The following is a 20,194-nucleotide window of genomic DNA, read 5'->3' as shown; positions in this document are numbered from 1 at the left end:
CGTGTTGAGAGTAGCACATCATAAAGAGGGAAAGAGCCCAAAACTATGAACTATTATACAATGGACTGACTACATCCAGCCTTCTTTATTGTGATCATGCAATCAATTTCTATCTTGTGTAAGCCTTTGGTTTTGTCTGTCTGTTTTTGTTCTTGTTGTATGTAGCTATATGCAGCTACACCTAATCCTGACTAATGAAATCAGGGTTGTAGAAGAGGCCTAGGTTTTTATCCTGGATGGTTGAACAAGTGGTGATACACTTGCTAAAGAATAAACAGGTTTGGGGCTTCCTGGAGGTAGATAGTCCTATAAAACAATTATACACTAACTTGCTAAGTCTCTCCAATTAATTTTAAGTCATGGAAAGATTCAAACTGTATTTGAATATTTTTTCTCTTGTTTTCTTGGGCATAAACATTGACTTCATACTTTTATTACTTTAGGAATCTGATGACTTAATATTACATCATAGTGGAGTTCTGAAATATCAAGTCTCTTACTGCCTCATTTTCCTCTTAATGGAGGTTACAGGTCTTTGAATTATAAAGATATTTTTAGGTTTTGGGATCCTCAAAAGATATATCTGGTATCCTCAAAAGAAATAAAGCATGGAGGAATGTGTGATATGTTGGAACTATTAATTAAATGCTATTTTCTCTTTGGAATATGTCTACCTTCAATCACTAACTGTTAAAGAACTTTTGTCATGTGTTTTGAACTTTTATGACAAAATTGTAGTTGATCTCACCTATGGAAAATTAATTTCAATTTACATTTTTGGCCTTATTTAATATAAAAATTTCAAGTGACAGTAATTTTAGAGTGTAGATTTTACTTTGCTTTTTTATTCTTCAAGCTAGTCAAAGACTTTTAGAATGCAGGCATATTTTTAATCTATTTTTCCTCTGATCTTTCTCCCTCAGTGCAAATAGGATGGATTTGTAGTGGTAGTATTAAGCTTGAAGCCATCAAGGAAGCATTTAATCTTTAGGCAAGCTTGTTTTCCCTATCTTGTCTGGTAATGAGGAAAGCTGAGGGTCTGTTTTTATTCCTTTTAAAAAATATGTCTTTTCTAGGTGCTGTGAAACAAGTTGGAATTTGAATGACCTGGGGAAATCTTTTCTTGCAGTGAGTATATGTGGGAAAACTGTAGGGCAGATTTCGATGTAGAGCTGATGTAATGCATCCGAGGGAAGCAGTGGTTGGAACTCAGGTAGCTTTGAGCATGCAAGTTCATAGCAGAGGATACTTGTCAGAAACAAGCACAGATAAAAGAAGAAAAGAAATGGAAACAGTAAGACCATTGATAACAAAATACAGGAGGGAGTATAACTTAAGGCCTCTATGGAAATCCTTAGTAACTAAAGGCTTTAAAAGAGGAGACTGCTTCATTTTTCTTTTGATGTAACAGTTAATAATAAGGCTGAGGTGGAAACTCACCTATATCAATGTTGTCTTTATATTTACACAATGTTTTTTTATACTTACAGCATAGGGCAATCTTGTATACACAAGGCCTTTTTTGCCAAAACTGCATTTCCTTGAAACAAAGGCAGGCATACTTGGAACTGAGCTGATAGCTTTGTGGCTGTAAAGATAATTATAGCACTTTTCTGATAGTGAATTCATGAATAATCAATGAACCAGCAAAGGACAAAAAGTGACATATGGCAGCCTGGTGTAGATTAAGTGTGATTGTCACATTCCCCTCCCCATCTTTTTCCTTTCTCTAATTTAATTGAAAGAAACAAAAGTCAGCCTACATAGCTGGAACACAGTACCTCTGGAAAAATCTACTTAGGCATAGCGTTAATCGGGGACTTTATTCATTACATGTCTCCTCTGTGGTTTGGTTGTTTTAATAGTCCATCTCAAGTTGTTTGTGTTAATTGAGATTTTATTCAAAATGAAAATTTCACTTGAACTCTTGAAATACAGTGAAAATGATGAAGTCATTTTTTTTAAAATTACTACTGCACCAATATTTCCAAATAAGGAACACTTAATCAGTTATGCTGATTTTGCCAGAATGTTTTTCTGAAAATAAACCACAAATGTGTTGTGGCTGACTGTTCTCATGCGTTCACCTAGTGAGTGCATAAACCAAAATAGAAAAGAAGGCGTTCTTGATTTTTCCCTTTGTATCAATCAACCAAGACTTCATTGAAGATACTGATTTTGTTATATTTAACAAAAATAACCAGGTTTAATGGAAACTCCTTGGTAATACTGAGCTTGTTAGAATAGTGTTCTAAGGAACTATTAATGGGGAGGTATTTGCTCACAACCCAAATAATAGCTCTACCGCTTTAAAACATCAACTCTTTGGCAGCTACTGAAGGATGAGTTTGTAGTCCAGTGAGTCAGTTTGCTCTTTGCATTTGCTTGGCTTTGTGTCAGGGATCTCATTCTGAACCGTGTAGCATTGGAGAGTCTCTAAACAGCCTGATTCTTCAATTCTCTCAGTTCTGCTCTAGCCTTTCCAAACCATTTGAAATTGCCAGAGGAATTAGCAGTAAGTTTTGATTAAGTACATATGATATAAAAAAATTACTGTTTGTTTTGAATGTCTCTTCTAACTCCCCAACTCCCCAAAAGAGGTTCTGGAAACTTGCTCTTAGAATTGCAGATTCCCTTATGAATATGAAATATTCATTGATTTCTTTGTAAATAATGTGGATCTTATCTTGTAGAAGTTGTGAGACCCCAGAAATCAAGGTCTAATTTGGGTTAGGTCTGTAATATTGGGCACCAAGTGATGGTGAGTGAACTAAAAGTCAAGTGTGTGCATTAGGATGGCCATGATGCAATCCTTTCTTTCTTTCAGAAAAATTTACCATGATTTTTGTGATGGAATTGGTCACCACTGGGAGTTGCCATAGTGGAGAGATTGTAAGAGGCACACTTTTTATGTTTCTTGGTGGTGTGGGGAATCCTTGGGTTGCTTTTCTGATGGCTTCCACAGGAGGATAAACATGAAGGGCTGTAGCCTAAAGAAGTTTTTTTCAGAGCTCTTTCTCCCCCTGGTCCCTTTCCCATTTCAGATTCTGACCGGTATTACAGGCTACACTAAAGCTTTTGGATTAGTTCAAGAGTATGGCTGTTAAGCACTATAAAGAGTGCCACTTTCTGAGCTGGCAGTCAAGTATTGTGGAAAACAGAGTGGTGGTTCCTTCAAAAATTACAAATAAAATTACTGTATGATCCAGCAATTTCACTACTGGGTAAATACCCAAAAGAAATGAAGGCAGGGACTGGAACAGATATTTGTACGTCCACGTTCATAACAACATTATAAACAGCAGCCAACAGATGGAAGCAACTCAAGTGCCCAAATAATGGATGAATAAACAAAATTTCTTCCCATGGCAGCTGTGCCATTTTACATTCCCACTAGCAATGTGCAGTTCTAATTTCTCCACAACCTCATCAACTTTTTTCTTTCTTTCTTTTTAAATAACCATTTTAACAGGTGTGAAGTGGTATCTCATGGTTTTAACTTGCATTATTACTGTAGTGATTAGTGATGTTTAACATCTTTTTATGTCTTCTTGACCATTTCTACATCCTTTGGAAAAATGTCCTTAGCCCATTTTTGAATTTTGTTGTTGAATATTAGGAGTTCTTTATATGTCCTGGATATTAATTCCTTATCAAGTATGTGATTTTTCAATATCTCCAATTCTGTGGGTTACTTTTTTACTGTGTTGTTACTGGCCTTTTATGCATGAAAAATTTTAATTATAATGTCCAGTTTGTGTTTTGTTTGCTGTGGTTTTGGTGTCATATCCAGGAAATTGCCAAATCCAATGTCAATGGAGCTTTCCCCCTGTGTTGTCTTTGAAGAGTTTTATACTTTTAGCTCTTACATTTTTAGGTCTTTGATCCATTTTGAGTTAATTTTTGTGTATAGTATAAGGTAAAGGTTCAACTATTCTTTTGCATGGAGTTGTTTAGTTTTCCCAGCACCATTTGTTGAAATCACCTTTTCCTTGTGACTTGATAATTTCTTATCTCTTGTTATTTTTCAGTGCTTTTGAGAAGATTTTTTGAAATAGTTTATACATAGTAAGTTGTTTTCAGTAAGAAAGTTCATGTGTAAGACCTAGCTCACTATTTTTGGTAATAGGAAACTTCATTAATGTTTTAAGTAAACTTGGATGAGAGCATTAAGTGATGCCCTAAATCCTACAAAACATGTAGAGGGGTATGGCCCTTATCCTTAGCTTTTAAATGCTGCTTGCTTGCAATTTTGCAGTTTTCGTGGGAAGAAGGTACAGCTCATCAGCATATACATGTGTATGTGTTTATTTTTTTCTGAAAAGCCAAATAATTCAGTAGTCTAAATCTCATCTTAGGTTATAAGTATTATTAAGAATTAGGTTACTAGTGAGAGAAACAAATACATAATTTTCTGCCAAGAGTACAAGAATCATGAGAATATCCCCTTCTCTTTTTAGTGGTTGTAAGTTTTTCCCCTAATAGTACATCAGTAAGGATTAGGTCCCCAATTTAAAATGTTGCCTATTTAATCATGTTTAATTAATTAGGTGGATGGAGGGGCAACCTCCTTAATTAAAAAATTTATTAATAAAGTATATATTAATCATGTGTCTTCAAATGATATGCTGCTAATATTTCATTTTTTTATTTTAGAAATGTCATCTTTGACTATTATTTACTACTTTGTTCATAAGTAGGCAAGGACAGGTTCCCAAAAGTAAGAGCTAGAAACAGTCAGTATTGATGGTAGTAATTTTTAGAAATCTGTTGAGGGGATCTTACTATTAAAGGAATCAACAGAGCAGTACCTTACTTATTTTATTCCGATGGTACAAGTGGGCCACTTATTAACATCTGGCTTGTTCAAATTCATTATAGGATTCCTTAGTAAGACTTTTCATGTAAATCTCTTGAACTGTATATGTACCATTAACACCCTTTCCCTCTCAAAGTATAATCTGACTTTTTCTGTGTGGCATTATCCTACTATAATTCAGAGTAGTGAATGGTTATGAGGTATTGAACAGGTAATTTGTTACATCTAAGAATTAAAATTTATAATTAACTTACTTCTACAATACAAACTAGGGTGAATTTACACTTAATTTTATAACAGTTTTTGGCTTGTTTCCTTGAGTAGGGGAGAAGATGGTGTTAGAGTAAATGCACTTATTTATTCTATAGTCTGGCAGGGTAGTTGAACATGTACATGTCATGTGTGTGGTGTGTTGTGGAAGAAAAAACGTGAAGGGATATTGTTGTAATGAGTGTATATAAGAAAAGCAAAGTGTAGTATCTGCTGAAAAATAAACTTGGCTAGTGACCTTTAACCTTTAAAATACTTTGAACCAAACAATTCTATCAGTTTACCAACAACTTTGAAAACACCTAATACTAATGCCATGATTCAGCTCTGCTGAGCACATTGGAAGGAGAGTACATTGGAAGGAGTGGTCTTGGGAGGTCTGCCTTTAAAAGGCCTGATTTAAGCCGTGATACTGAGTTGTGCATATTTTACTCTCTCTGTGACTAACTCAATAAAGCCTATTCATCAGGGAAATCTTGCCGTGACTCGGATCCATTCATCACAAATCACACTCTCCCACTTTAAGATTATGTCAGGCCGAAATTATGGACAAAGCATGTTGTTATGTTCATTCCTTTATAATGCAAGGAGTGGCTTATTACCAGATTGTCTACAGTTGTATCACCAGCAGTTTCACATTTAGGGTAATTTCTCCAACTGTTCCTCATAGCTCTTGAACTTTAATAAAGCCCTTTCACTTTTGGAACAAGAGAAAAAAATCCTTGTTATGTATTAAATGTTTACCATCTGCCAAACATACTGTATTGAACCCAAGACAAATAACACAACTTGCCAGTTGTGGGTAAACTTCAGAGTCTTGTTAGGAAGATAAAATACATGAAGCAGAAGAAAAGTTTACTCAGAGCTGAATTTTAAGAATAGTTTTTATTTTTATCAAAGACCATCTTAGTCATCAAAGTATAATCTATAAAATAGAAATGTTAGAGCTTTTAGGTGGGGGAGAATGAAGACATATTTAAACATATTTATTTAAGAAGCCTTTTTTTTTTTGAGAGGGCATCTCTCATATTTATTGATCAATGGTTGTTAACAACAATAAAATTCTGTATAGGGGACTCAATGCACAGTCATTAATCAACCCCAAGCTTATATCTCAACAGTCTCCAATCTTCTGAAGCATAACAAACAAGTTCTTACATGTTGAACAAATTCTTACATAGTGAATAAGTTCTTACATGGTGAACAGTGCAAGGGCAGTCATATCACAGAAACTTTCGGTTTTGATCACGCATCATGAACTATAAACAATCAAGTCAGATATGATTATTCGTTTGATTTTTATACTTGATTTATATGTGAATCCCACATTTCTCCCTTATTATTATTATTATTATTTTTTTAAATAAAATGCTGAAGTGGTAGGTAGATGCAAGATAAAGGTAGAAAACATAATTTAGTGCTGTAAGAGGGCAAATGTAGATGATCAGGTCTGTGCCTATAGACTAGGGAAACAAAACATCCACGGATGCAGAAGATTTCTCTCAAAACAGGGGGGGTGAGGTTCTAAGCCTCCCCTCTGTTGGTCCCCAATTTCTCTCCTGATGTTCCCCCTGCGACTATGCCTGTCTTAGGTTGTTCCTCCCTTGAGGAATCTTACCCGTCTCTGGCTAACCAGTCATCTTCCGGGTCCATACAGGGAAATGTAAAGTTGGTAAGTGAGAGAGAAGCCATATTCTTTGAAAAGGTTAGCTTTTTACTTCTTTGCAGATTTATGCCCTGTGGCTTCTATGCCCAGCATTTGTCTTGAGGTATCTTTACCGCTTGGAAGAATTACGATACTTGGTAATTTTCGATATGAGGCACTAATTCTACTAAAGGGTTGTAATTAGGAAGGAAGAAGAAAAGCTATAGAAGTAGCAGATGGAAGAAAAATGGGATGATTGATTATTTCTTTGACATATCTTCTTGTAGAGTAACATAAGCATGTATAGGTTTTAAACTACTAATTAAATTGCATACACACATTAACATAATAGGAATACAGCTACATAACAAAAGCAGACCTACAATTACCAGCCATATCCAGTGAAACCAAGAAAACCAGTTAGGTACCCTAGGCATTTGTGAAAAATTATCAATGATATGATGGATGTTGTCTAACTGAATTTGAATAGTTAAGAAGCCATTTTTTAACCCCCTTTTTTTTATTTCAGAAACTCTGATTGTTACTGGGATTACAAAGACCTGATTATGCCCTCAAGACCCTGAGAAATATAAAGGGTAAGAGCAACTCACAACTGTCTTGCCCTTTAAAGATAACAAATTGCTTTTATGGTATTTTCTCTATCATTCTTCATAACAATACTGTTTGGGCTTACAGCTCAAAGGCCAAGAGAGATTTAAAGAGGAATAGTGTTGGTATTTAGCCCTCTTCTGTATTTCTGCAGTGTCTTTGTGAAATGCTGACTGAGTGAGGAGTTAGATAAGCTGTAATGAGCTGTAGCACAAGGGACTGTATGGGACCTTTAGAACACATCCTGTATACCAGTACACTTCAAGTCACTTTGCTACAATTAAATGGTGAAGAAAAACCATTTAGTATTTCGATAATATTGAAGGAATGTGATATTTACATTTCTTTATTATTGTGACAGATATTTGTTAACTACATAATATGCATCAGATACTGTACTCATTGGCTTGTTCTTGGTTCTGTTATCACTTTTAGTAACTTAAGCATACTTAATGCAGAAGATGTGGAAATCCAAGTAAGTATGAATATACCAAAAAATTAATTTACTCTGCTTCTCAGCACCCAGAAGTAGTCATTGTGAACATTTTGATCTATTTCCTCATTTCTTTTTATCCTTAAAAAATGAGTCCAATTTTATTTAGACCATACAGCATATACATGATTGAATTCTACTGTACTTTTGTGTAAATACTTCCCCTCACAATAAATATAGTTAATATTTCTTGGGCCCTTACTATATGTTTGGCACAGAACTAATGTATTGTTATTTTATGTTTAAATTTTTTTAAGACTACATTGAAAAGAATCTATGTATTGCATGTATGTTATGGATTTCTGTGAACTGATCATGCAGTGCAGTAATAATGTGAGAACCAATACTGTTGAAGAGTGGTGGAATATGCTACTTCAAAATATGTCATTTTGGCGGAAGGATTATTTTGAACTAAAGGCACTTGCAAGACAGGTGCTAGAAGGGCATTCTGACTTCTCCTTTTCTTCCTGAAAGAAAGAGATAAAAGGCCCATATCGGAATGCCCTCCTTATGCTGAGAGGCAGCATTCATTCACCGGAGACAGGAGCTGAGACTGAGTATTCTGTACAAACAAACCTTGGAAAACAGGTCCTATTTTCCTTTGTCTCACCATGCAATTTAGCTACTTTTTCCACAACTGCCTCTCCTTGGTCACCTAATATATCAGCACTTAGTTTTTGCCGGTTCTTTGGATCTTTATTTTCTTGTGGAAACTTCCATGTATGTGTAAAATTTAAATTTGTGTGCTTTTCTAATGTTAATCTGCCTTAGGTCAATTTAATTCTGGGCCCAGCTGAAGACCCAAAGAGGGCAGAGGTTAAGTTTTACCTCCTCTACACTATTGTCTACCAAGTGTTCCTTCCACTTCTGTCTTATTATCTCCCCATCAGAAATACTGCTATCCTCAATTATGTTTATCATTTCCTTGCATTTTAATTTTATTATTTTATCTTATTTTTAAATTTAAAGTTTTAAATTACTTACTTTTTTTTAAAGAATAAGTGACATGTACTATTTTATTAGTTTCAGGTGTACAACATACTGATTTGAGTCATATACCTTTCAAAGTGGTGACCACAAATAGTTACCATCTGTCACTCCACAAAGTTAACAGTATTATTGACTATTTTCCCTATGTTGTACATTACATACCATGTTTTATTTATTTTAAAACCAGAACATTATTCCTCTTAATACCCTTTGCTTACTTTATCCAACATCTAATTCTTGTCACCTCTGGCAACCATCAGTTTGTTCTCTGTACCTATGAGTATGTTTATGTTTTGTTTGTTTTATAGGTTCCATATATAAGTGAAATTATATGGTATTTGTCTGACTTATTGCACTTTGCATAATACCCTCTTGGTCCACCCATGTTGTCATGATTGGCAAGATTTTATTCTTTTTTTATGGCTGAATAATAATCTATTGTATCTGTGTACCACATCATCTTTATCATTCATCCATTGGTGGACATTTAGGTTGCTTCCATATCTTAGCTATTGTAAATTATGCTGCAGCACATACAAGGATGCCTTTGTCTTTTCAAATTATTTTCATTTTCTTTGGATAAATACTGTGAAGTAGAATTAGAATTACTGGATTATACAGTAGTTTTATTTTTAATATTTTGCAGAATCTCCATGCTGTTTTTTTATAGTGGCTGCACAGTTCACGTTCCCAGCAGTGTAGGAGGGCTCCTTGTCCTCCACATCCTCTCCAGTGCTTATTTTTTGTCCCTTTGATAGTAGCTGCCTGACAAGTGTGAGGTGGTATATTGTGCTTTTGATTTGCATTTCCCTGATGATTAGTGATGCTGAGCATCTTTTGATGTTGGCCATCTGTATGTCTTTGGAACAATATCTGTTCAGGTCCACAGCCATTTTTTAATAGGATTGTTAGTTTTTAAAAAATTGAGTTGTGTGGGTTTTTTGTATATTTTGGAACTTAATCTCTTATTGACTATGTCAGATTACTAGGCCTGGGTGCAGAAGAATGGCTCAGCAGTTTGGAAGACAGAATAATGATCAGTCAAGCTGAACAGAAGAAATAAAAATGAATAAAAAGTAGATAACTTAATAAAGGTTAAGACACTGTCAGTCATCTAACCATTTGCATTATAGGAGTCCCAGAGGAGGAGAGAGAGAGAAAGGAGTAGAAAACTTATTTGAAGAAATAATAGCTGAAAACATCTGTAACCTAAAGAAGGAAACAGACATCCAGATCCAGGGAGCAGAGAGAGCTCCAAAGAAGGTAAACTGAAGGGGGTCCACACTAAGCCACATCGTAATTACAGTGTCAATTACAATGAAGACAGACTGTTAGAAGCAGTGAGAGGAAAGAAATGAGTTACCTACAAGTGAAGCCCCATAAGGCTATCAGCTCATTTTTTCATCAGAAACTCTACAAACCAGAAGGGAGGCACATGATAAAGTCAAAGTGCAGACAAGAAAAACCGCCAACCAAAAATACTCTACCCAGAAAGGTTATCATTCAGAATGGAAGGGGAGATAAAAAGCTCCACAGATAAACATTAAATAGTTTACCACCACCAAACTGCCCTTAAAAGAAATGCTAAAAGATCTTCTTTAAGAGGAAAAGAAAAGACCCTAACTAGAAGGAAGAATAATATAAAAAAGAAAATTTTACTGGTTAAAGCAAACATAGAAAGAGGTAGTAGATCAATCACTTTAAAGCTAGTGGGAAGGTCAAAAAGATAAAAGTAGTAAACTCAGTTTCATCTAAAAATTTTTAAGGGACTCACTAAATAAAAGATTGTAAAATAAAAGATTGTAAAAAGATAAAAGTAGTAAACTCAGTTTCATCTAAAAATTTTTAAGGGACTCACTAAATAAAAGATTGTAAAAGAAAAAAAATAAAAGATTGTATATACATAAAACATGGAGGACGGGGAGTAAAAAACGTAGTGGTGTTGGAATGCATTTGAACTTAGTGACCATCATCTTACTGTAGATTGCTGTATATGTAGGCTGTCATTCATATAAGAACCCCATGGTAACTACAAGCCAAAAACCTAGAATGAATACACAAAAACAAAGAGAAGAAAATCCAAACTTAGCACTAAAGAAAGTTATATTGCATGAGGGAAGAACAAGAGAGGAAAAAACGATGAGAGAACAACAAAAACAGTCAGGAAACATTTAGCAAAATGGCAATAACTACATACCTATCAGTAATTACATTCAATGTAAATGAACTAAATGCTCAATCTAAAGACATAGGGCAACTGAATGGATAAAAAATCAAGACACCATCTATTTGCTGCCTACAAGAGACTCATTTTAGACGTAAAGACACCACAGACCAAAAATGAAGGGATAGGAAAAGGTACTTCATTCAAAAAGAATAATAAAAGGTGGGGTAATAACACTTAAATGAGACAAAATAGGCTTTAGAATAAACACTATAATAAGAGATGAAAAAGGATATGTATATTGAGGCACAATCCAACAAGAAGATATAACAATTGTAATATCTGTGCACCCAAAAGAGGAACATTAAATATAAAAAGCAAGTATTAACAGACATAAAGGGAGAGATTGATAGTAATACAGTAATGCTAGATACTTTTCCACGCCACTTACATCAATGGATAGGTCATCCAGACAGAAAATAAATAAGGAAACAGTGGATTTGAATAACACATTAGACGAAATGAAATTAACAGATACACACACATTACATCCAAAACTTTAAAATGCACATTCTTTTCAAGTGCACATAAAACGGTCTCTGGAATAGATCACATGGTAGTCCACAAAGCAAGTCTCAATAAATTTAAGAAGACTGAAATCACATCTAGCATCTTATCTGGCTACAATGGTCTAAAACTAGAAATCAGTTACAAGAAATAGGAGGGAAAATGCATAAACACATGGAGGCTAAACAGCATGCTACTAAACAACCAATAGGTCATTAAAAAAATCAAAGAAGATATCAAAAAAATACTTGGAGAATAATGAAAATACAGGTGCAAAGTTTAAAATCTTTCGGATGCAGGAAACGCAATAGTAAGAGGGAAATTTATCTCACTGCAGGCCTCCTTCAAAGCAAGAAATACTCAAACACTCTAACTTGACACCTACAGGAACTAAGAACACAACAACACAAAAACCTAAAGTTAGTAGAAGGAAGGAAAAACAAAGACTGCAAGTAAATAAAATAGAGACTAAGAAAACAATACAAAAGATCACTGAAACTAAGAGCTGGTTCTTTGTAAATATAAAAATTGATAAACCTTTAGCTAGTCTCACCAAGAAAAAATACAGAGAGGACTGAAATAGGTAAAATCAGAAATGAAAGAGAAGTTACAACCAACACCAGAAATACAAATGATTATAAGAGAGTGTTATGAAAACCTTTATGCCAACAAATTAGACAACCCAGAAGAAATTGGTAAGTTTCTAGAAAAATACAGTCTTCCAAGACTGAACCAGGGATGAATAGAAAATTAGAACAACCAGTTACTAGAAATTATACTGATTCAATAGTCAAAAAAACTCCCAACAAACAAAATTCCAGGATCAGATGGCTTCAAGGTTAATTATTTCAAACATTTACAGAAGAGTTGATACCTCTTCTACTCAAACTATTCCAAAAAGTTATATTGTAAGGAAAGCTTCCACATTCATTCTATGGGACCCGGATCACTGGTATCAAAACCAGAGAAGGACACTATAAAAAGGAAAATTAGAGACTGATATCTTTGATGAATATAGATGCAAAAACCCTGAACAAAATACTAGGAAACAAAATTCAAAAATACATTAAAAAGATAATTCACCACAATCAAGTAGGATTTATTCCAGGGATGCAAGGTGGTTTGGTGTCTGCAAATGAACGTGATACATCACATTAACAAAGGGAAGGATAAAAACCATATGATCTTTTCAGCAGATGCTGCAAAAGCATTTGACAAAGATTAGTATCCATATATGATAAAAACTCTTAAGAAATTGGGTACAGAGGGCACATATTTCAACATAAAAAACCCATATATGGCAAACCCAGATCTAACATCAATGGCAAAAAGCTGAAAGTTACTCTTCTATGATCAGCAACATAATAAGGATGCCAACTGTCACCACTTTCATATAATACAGTCCTAGAAGACCTAGCCAGAACAGCCAGACAGGAAAAAGAAATAAAAGGCATCTAAATTGATAAGGAAGAACTCACTATTTGCAGATGGGATGGTGATACATATAGAAGACCTTAAAGGCTCCACAAAAAACTATTAGAATTAATATATTAATTCAGTAAAGTCACAGGATACAACATCAATGTACAGAAAGAAATCTTTTTCTATATGCAACAAACTAGCAGAGAACAAAATTAAGAAAACAATCCCATTTATAATTGTGTCAAAAAGAATACAATACCTAGGAATAAATCTATCCAAGGAGGTGAAAGACCTGCACTCTGAAAATTATAAGACATTGATGAAAGAAATTGAAGATGACACAAATAAATGGAAAGCTCTTCCATGTCATGGAAAGGAGGAATTAATATTAAAATGGCCATACTGCCCAGAGCAATCTACAGATTCAGTGTAATCTCTGTCAAACACCAATGACATTTTTCATTGAACTAGAGGAAGGAAACAATCCTAAAATTTATGTGGAACCCAAAAGATCCTGAATAGCCAGAGCAATATTGAGAAAGAAGAACAAAGTTGGGGTTATTATGATTTCTGTTTTCCAACTGTACTACAAAGCTACAGCAGTAAAAAATGTATGGTACTAGAACAAGAACAGATACATAGACCAATAGAACAGAATAGCCCAGATGTAAATCTATGCCTGTATCTTCAATTAATCTGATGGAGTCAAGGATATATATAAAATGGGGAAAAGAGAGTCTCTTCAATAAATGATGTTGGGAAAAACTGGACAGGTACATGCAAACAGTGGACTGGACTATTGTCTTTCACTATGCACAAAACTAAACTAAAAATGTATTAAAGGCCTAAATATAAGACCTGAAACCATAAAACTCTTAGAAGAAAGCAGGTAGTAAACTCTTGAACATCAACGTTGGATTTTTTTTCTGGGTATGTCTCCTTAGGCAGTGGAAATAATAGCAAAAATAAACAATTAGTATTACACCAAAATAAAACTTTCTGTACAGCAAAGGAAGCCATCCACAAAGCGAAAGGCTTTATGGAATAATGTATAATGATACATCTGATACAGATAATATTCAAAATATGTAAAGAACTCATGTAACTGAACACCAAAGAACCAAATAATCTTGTTAAAAAAATGGGCAGAGGACCTAAATAGACATTATTCCAAAGAAGAAATACAGATGGCCAACAGGCACATGAAAAGATGCTCCACACTGCTAATCATCAGGGGAATACAAATCAAAACCACAATGAGATATCCCCTCACACCTGTTAGAATGGTCACAATCCAAAAGACAAGAAATAGCAAATGATGGTGAGGATGTGGAGGAAAGGGAAACCTCCTACACTGTTGGTGGGAATGCAAATTGATGCAGCTACTGTGGAAAGCAGTATGGAAGTTTCTCAAAACCTAAAAGAAATACCATATGACCTAGCAATTTCACTTCTGGGAATCTACCTGAAGAAAAAGAAGTCCTTAATTCAACAAAATGTGAACCCCTATGTCTTTTGTTGGATTATTTACAATAGCCAAGATATGGAAGCAACCAACGTGCCCAACAATAGATGAATGGATAAAGAAGTGATATATACATACAATGAAATACTAGTCAGCCATAAAAAAAGAAAGAAGTATTGCCATTTGCAACAACATAGATGGACCTAGATAGTATTATTCTAAGTGAAGAAGGTCTGTCTAAGAAGAATATCATTTGGTTTCACTTATTTGTGGAATCTGAAAACAACATAAAACATAAATAGATTCATAAACATGGAGAAAGGAAAGTTGTTTACCATGGGGTGAGAGGACAAATAGGTGAAGGGGATAAGAAGTACAAACTTCAAACTGTAAAATAATGTAGCCACAGGGGTGGCAGTATAGTCTATGAAATATAGCTCATAATATTGTAACATCCTTGTAAAGTGACAGATCATAACTACACTTATGGCGAGCATTTAGTAATGTATATAATTGATGAATCACTGAGTTGTTTATCTGAAACCAGTATAATAATATATATGAACTATATTCCAATAAAAACAATGAGATACTTGATGAGAAATCATTAAAGAAGAGACTTACTACCTGTGTTTTCTTCTAAAAGTTTTGATGGTTTCAGGTCTTATGTTTGTCGCGCGCCCCGTCCTCACCGGCAAGAACAGCACGCAACAACAGCAGGATTCTTCTGCAGAAAGCTTTATTCTTCAGCTCTTTGTGAAACAAATGCGTTGGGCAGGACCCAGAGGGGAAGGAGAGGCTTGCTTATATAGTTCTCATGCTCTGACCTGGTTGGTGCGGCTCCATACGCTTCATTAGCATAACAGTTTGGTGGGTCTCATTGGTCCTTATGCTAAGGCGCAATTAGCATGTGGTTTAGTGGCGTGGGATGTTTTGTCACTAGGAAGTTCGGGGCTTTCCGGCTGCCCTGCATTGGGCGCTATTTTCTGAGCGCGGCTGCCAACATCTCCCCCTTTTTTGTCTAATAGAAGCTCAAGGCGGAACTTGCCAGCAGAGGCGGAGACAGAGGCCTGACCTCCATCACACTTCCTGATGCCCCCTTTTTGGAGAGGGGTTCTGGGCATCTACCCCTATGCAGTCAGGCATGCCTCTCTGAGGGGTCCAAGACCTCTTGCAGTGCTTTGCCTCGCATCCTCTGGCTGGCGTTGGGACCGCTTGGTGCAAAGGGTTTGGACCTTTTTTCTCAACCCTCTTGCACCATGAGCTTCTTAGAGAAAGCTGTGATTAAGCAATGAGGTACCCGGGCCTGGTGCAGTGCCACATGGGCTCAGGGTGCAAGAGCTACCTCAAGCTAAAGCCGAGCTTCCTTCTTAAGCATGTTGAGCCACACTTGGGGAGAGGCGCCAACGTCTATCGCCATTAGGGCTTGAGCAAGGATCACCTTGTCCTGCTTATGTTGGTTGCGGAGTCTGCATAACAACCAGAGTAGGAGCATGAGACCTCCAAGCATGAACACGCCCATCCCAGCCATGCCCGCCCACTCCTTGACGTGGGAGAGAGCTCTGAGGAACCAGGAAGAGAGTCCTTCTGCTATGGAGATATCTAGACGGGTGGAGTTGATGTGGATTATTTCTCGCCGCAGTTCTTCTAGTGCCCCATCGAAGTCTTGGGACCAGTTTCCTGAAAGATACTGGGACAGGTCTCGTGACAGATTAGTGAAAGCATTTAATACTTCTGTTAGTGATCTTGGCTTGTTTGTGGCTCTGTAATATGGCTGCGGCTAGGCCCGCGTTGGTGAGTGGTCCTCCTATTTCTCTACAGGCTTTCAACCAAGCGTGTATCCCTTTCTGTTTCCAGGGTGTTATCGCCTGTCTGCATTCCTTGGTACATTGTTCAAACACTAATTGCTCCACTAGGGGCATCGCTTGTTCCTGATCTCCAAATATTCTGCCTGCGGCCTCCATCATACGAGCGACAAAGTCAGAAAATGGCTCGCTCGGCCCTTGAATAATTTTTGTCAAATTGCCTGACACTTCTCCTTTGTTGGTGAGGGCCTTCCATGCCTTGGCGGCGCACGTGTTTATTTGTGCGTATACCTGTAAGGGGAAGGCGGTCTGGTTGGCTGCCCACTGTCCTTGGCCCGTCAGCATATCATATGACCACGCAGGCTGTCCCTCGGCTGCGTTTGCGCGTGCCTGGGCCATACTGATATCATGCCACAGTGCCTTCCATTCTATGTACTGCCCCATACTAGAAAGGCATGCCTTAGTTACATACTGCCAGTCTGCGGGTGTCATTGCTGTCTCTGTTAGTCTTTCAATCTGTGCTATGGTGTAGTTAGCTGACTCCATAAGCCCGAACGGACTCCGCTAACTCCTTAACTTGTTTATGGCTCAGGGGCTGGTGAGAGCGTACGCCATTATCCTCAAATACAGGAAACATTTGTCTAATTGCCTGAAGAGTATCTGGGTGGCAAAAAGAGAGTGCGCCGCTCACGTAAGGTGGCGGGGCAAAGGGCGTCGGGGGACACCCTGCTCTCATTTTTTCCTTGGTCCGCTTTTCAACTTTGCTGGTTCCCTTACTTCTGCACTCTGCGGTTCTATTTTCTTCCCCTTCCTCTGCAGACGTTAATTCCTCCTCAGATTCCCTACTGGAGAGTTGGAGGTCCCTCAACTCTTTCCAGGGGTATTTACTATTTTCTCCAAGGCGATCGTCACTCGCTTCTCGGGGCTCTTTCGCTTTTGCCCTAGGCGGGCTTTCTCCCTCACTCTGGGGTTTCTTTACTTTCATTTTTGTGGCCTTTTTTCGGCCGCGAGCTCGCTCTGTCTCCCGTTCCGTTTCTGACATGCTCCTAAAAAGCGCGTCTCTCGGAACTTACCCCTCCGGGTTTTCTTCTGTCCTGCAGTTCTGAATCCTCTCCAGATGTCTGAAGGGTCCTCCCTGTGCCGGTGATGTTCTGGTTCCCGGGTTTCGGCACCACTTGTCGCGCGCCCCGTCCTCGCTGGCAAGAACAGCACGCAACAACAGCAGGATTCTTCTGCAGAAAGCTTTATTCTTCAGCTCTTTGTGAAACAAATGCGTTGGGCAGGACCCAGAGGGGAAGGAGAGGCTTGCTTATATAGTTCTCATGCTCTGACCTGGTTGGTGCGGCTCCATATGCTTCATTAGCATAACAGTTTGGTGGGTCTCATTGGTCCTTATGCTAAGGCGCAATTAGCATGTGGTTTAGTGGCGTGGGATGTTTTGTCACTAGGAAGTTCGGGGCTTTCCGGCTGCCCTGCATTGGGCGCTATTTTCTGAGCACGGCTGCCAACATATGTTTAAATTTTTAACTAATTTTTGGTTAATTTGTATATGGTGTAAGATGGTGGTCCAGTTTTATTCTTTTCCACATAGCTATCTAGTTTTCCCAACACCATTTATTGAAGAGACTGTCTTTTCCCATTGTATATTCTTGCATTATTTGTCATAGATTAATTGACCATATAAATATGGTTTATTTCCTGGCTCCCTTTTCTGTTCCATTGATATGTGTGTCTGTCTTTCTGCCATGCCATATTGTTTTGATTTCTACAGCTTTGTAGTTTAGTTTGAAATCAGGGAGTGTGATATCTCCCACTCTGTTCTTCTTTCCAGATTGTTGTGGCTATTCAGGGTCTTTTGTGGTACCATAGAAATTTTAGGATTTTGTGTCACAGTTCTGTGAAAAATGCCATTGATATTTTGTTAGGAATTGCTTTGAATCTATAGATTGGGATAATATGGATATTTTAACAACATTAATTATTCTAATCCATGAGCTACAGTATCATTCCATTTGTGTCATCTTCAATTTTTTCCATTGATATCTTACAGTTTTCAGAATACAGCCCTTTTCCCCTTGGATAAATTTATTCTGAGGTATTTTTTTTAATGAAATTGTAAGTAGGATTGTTTTTTTAATTTCTCTTTTTGGTCATTTATTAGTGTATAGAAGTGCAATAGATTTCTGTATGTTGATTTCTGTATGTTGATCTGCAACTATACTGAATTCATGTATTAGTTCTAGGTGTTTGTTGGTGGAGCCTTTAGGGTTTTCTCTGTATTATTATCATATCTTCTGCAACTAGTGACAGTTTAATTCTTTATTACCAATTTGGATGCCTTTTACTTTTTTTGTGTGTATGATTTCTGGAGCTGGAACTGCCAGTACTGTGTTGAGTAAACATGGAAGAGTGGGCATCCTTGTCTTGTTCTTGATGTTAGAAGAAACGTTTTCAGCTTTACACCTTTGAATATGATGTTAGATATTGGTTTGTCATACATGGCCTTCATTATTTAGAGGTACATACCCTCTATACCCACTTTGTTTAAAGTTTTTTTTATCATAAATAGGTGTTAAATTTTCCCTACTGTTGCTTCTACATCTACTAAGATATCTTATGGCTTTTATCCTTCATTTTTTAATGAAGTATATCACATTGATTATTGCAGATACTGTCCCATCCTTGCATCCCTAGAATGATCCCACTTGGTCGTGATGACTGATCCCTTTTGATTTTGAATCTGGTTTGCTAATATTTGTTGAGGATTTTTGAATCTGTGTTCATCAGGGGTATTGGTCTGTAGCTTTTTTTTTTTTTTTTTTACTGTCTTCGGTTTTGGTTTTAAGAGTAATGCTGGCCTTGTAGAATCAGTTTGGAAGTATTCCCCCCTCTTACATTTCTTGGAATACTTAAAGGAGGATGGATATTAGCTCATCTTTGAATGTTTGGTAGAATTCACCTGTGAAGTTATCTGGTCCTGAACTTTTGTTTGTTGAGAGTATTGTGATTACCAGTGCACGTTTGTTACTAGTATATGGTCTGTTTGTATTTTCTGTTTCTTCGTAGGTCAGTTTTGGAAGATTGTATGTTTCTAGGAATTTCTCTATTTTTTTTCTAGATTTTCCAATTTATTAGCATATTTTTCACTTAATTCTCTTATAATTCCTTGAATTTCTCTTATGTTGGTTGTAGTTTCTCCTTTTTCATTCAGATTTTGTTTGTGTCCCCTCTTTTTTTTTTCCTTAATGAGTCTGGTTGAGGGTGTGTCTGTTTTATCTTCTTGAAAAACCAGCTCTTGGTTTCATTGTTTCTTGTTTTTCCTATTTTCTTATTCTGTATTTTATTTATTTCTGCTATGATTTTTATTGTGTCTCTCCTACTAAATTTGGGCTTGTTTTCTATTTCCTTTAGTTGTAGGGTTAGAGTGTTTGAGATTGTTCTTGTTTCTTGAGGTAGGCCTGTATTGCTGTAAACTTCCTTCTTAGAACTGCTTTTGTGGCACCCCACATATTTTGAACTGTTGTACTGCTGCTTTCATTCATCTCCATCTGTTGATTTCCTCTTTGATCTATTCCTTGATCTGTTGATTATTTAGAAGCATGTTCTTTAGCTTCCACATGTTTGTGTTTTTTCCAGTTTTTTTCTTATAATTGATTTCTAGTTTCATAGCATTGTGGTATGAGAAGATGCTTGATAAAACTTCAGTCTTCTTAAATTTTTTGAGTCTTGTGTCCTGTTTGTGATCTGTTTTGGAGAATGTTCTGTGTGTACTTGAGAAAAATGTGTATATTGTTCCTTTTGGATAGAATGTTTTGTATATATCTGTCAAGTTCATCTGGTGTAATGCATCACTCAGTGTCTGTTTTCTTATTTGTTTTCTGTGTGGATGATCTATTCATTGATAGAAATGGGTGTTAAAGTCTCCTACTATTATTGTGTTGCTGC

General features: G+C 36.5%; 1 protein-coding gene across 27 annotated transcripts in view; it reads left to right on the top strand.

Moving 5' to 3' along the window:
• Positions 1 to 20,194, top strand: part of COA1 (cytochrome c oxidase assembly factor 1) — a 116,161-nt gene that overhangs the window by 62,533 nt on the left and 33,434 nt on the right. For 11 of the 27 annotated variants that reach the window (XM_073239108.1, XM_073239100.1, XM_073239103.1 and 8 more), the window contains 2 exons: positions 7,264 to 7,330; positions 9,960 to 10,089. The gene's annotated coding sequence lies outside the window, so the exon portion shown is untranslated. Of the gene's footprint in view, positions 1 to 2,871; positions 2,893 to 7,263; positions 7,331 to 7,778; positions 7,819 to 9,959; positions 10,090 to 20,194 lie in introns of those variants that run through there. The other 16 variants (XM_073239101.1, XM_073239088.1, XM_073239087.1 and 13 more) reach the window with 4 other exon arrangements.

This window comes from Manis javanica, chromosome 6 (genome assembly GCF_040802235.1).
Source record: "Manis javanica isolate MJ-LG chromosome 6, MJ_LKY, whole genome shotgun sequence".
In the NCBI taxonomy this organism is placed as follows: domain Eukaryota; kingdom Metazoa; phylum Chordata; class Mammalia; order Pholidota; family Manidae; genus Manis; species Manis javanica.
The sequence above is the reverse complement of the archived record's forward strand: the minus strand, read 5'-3'. Positions and strand labels throughout refer to the sequence as shown.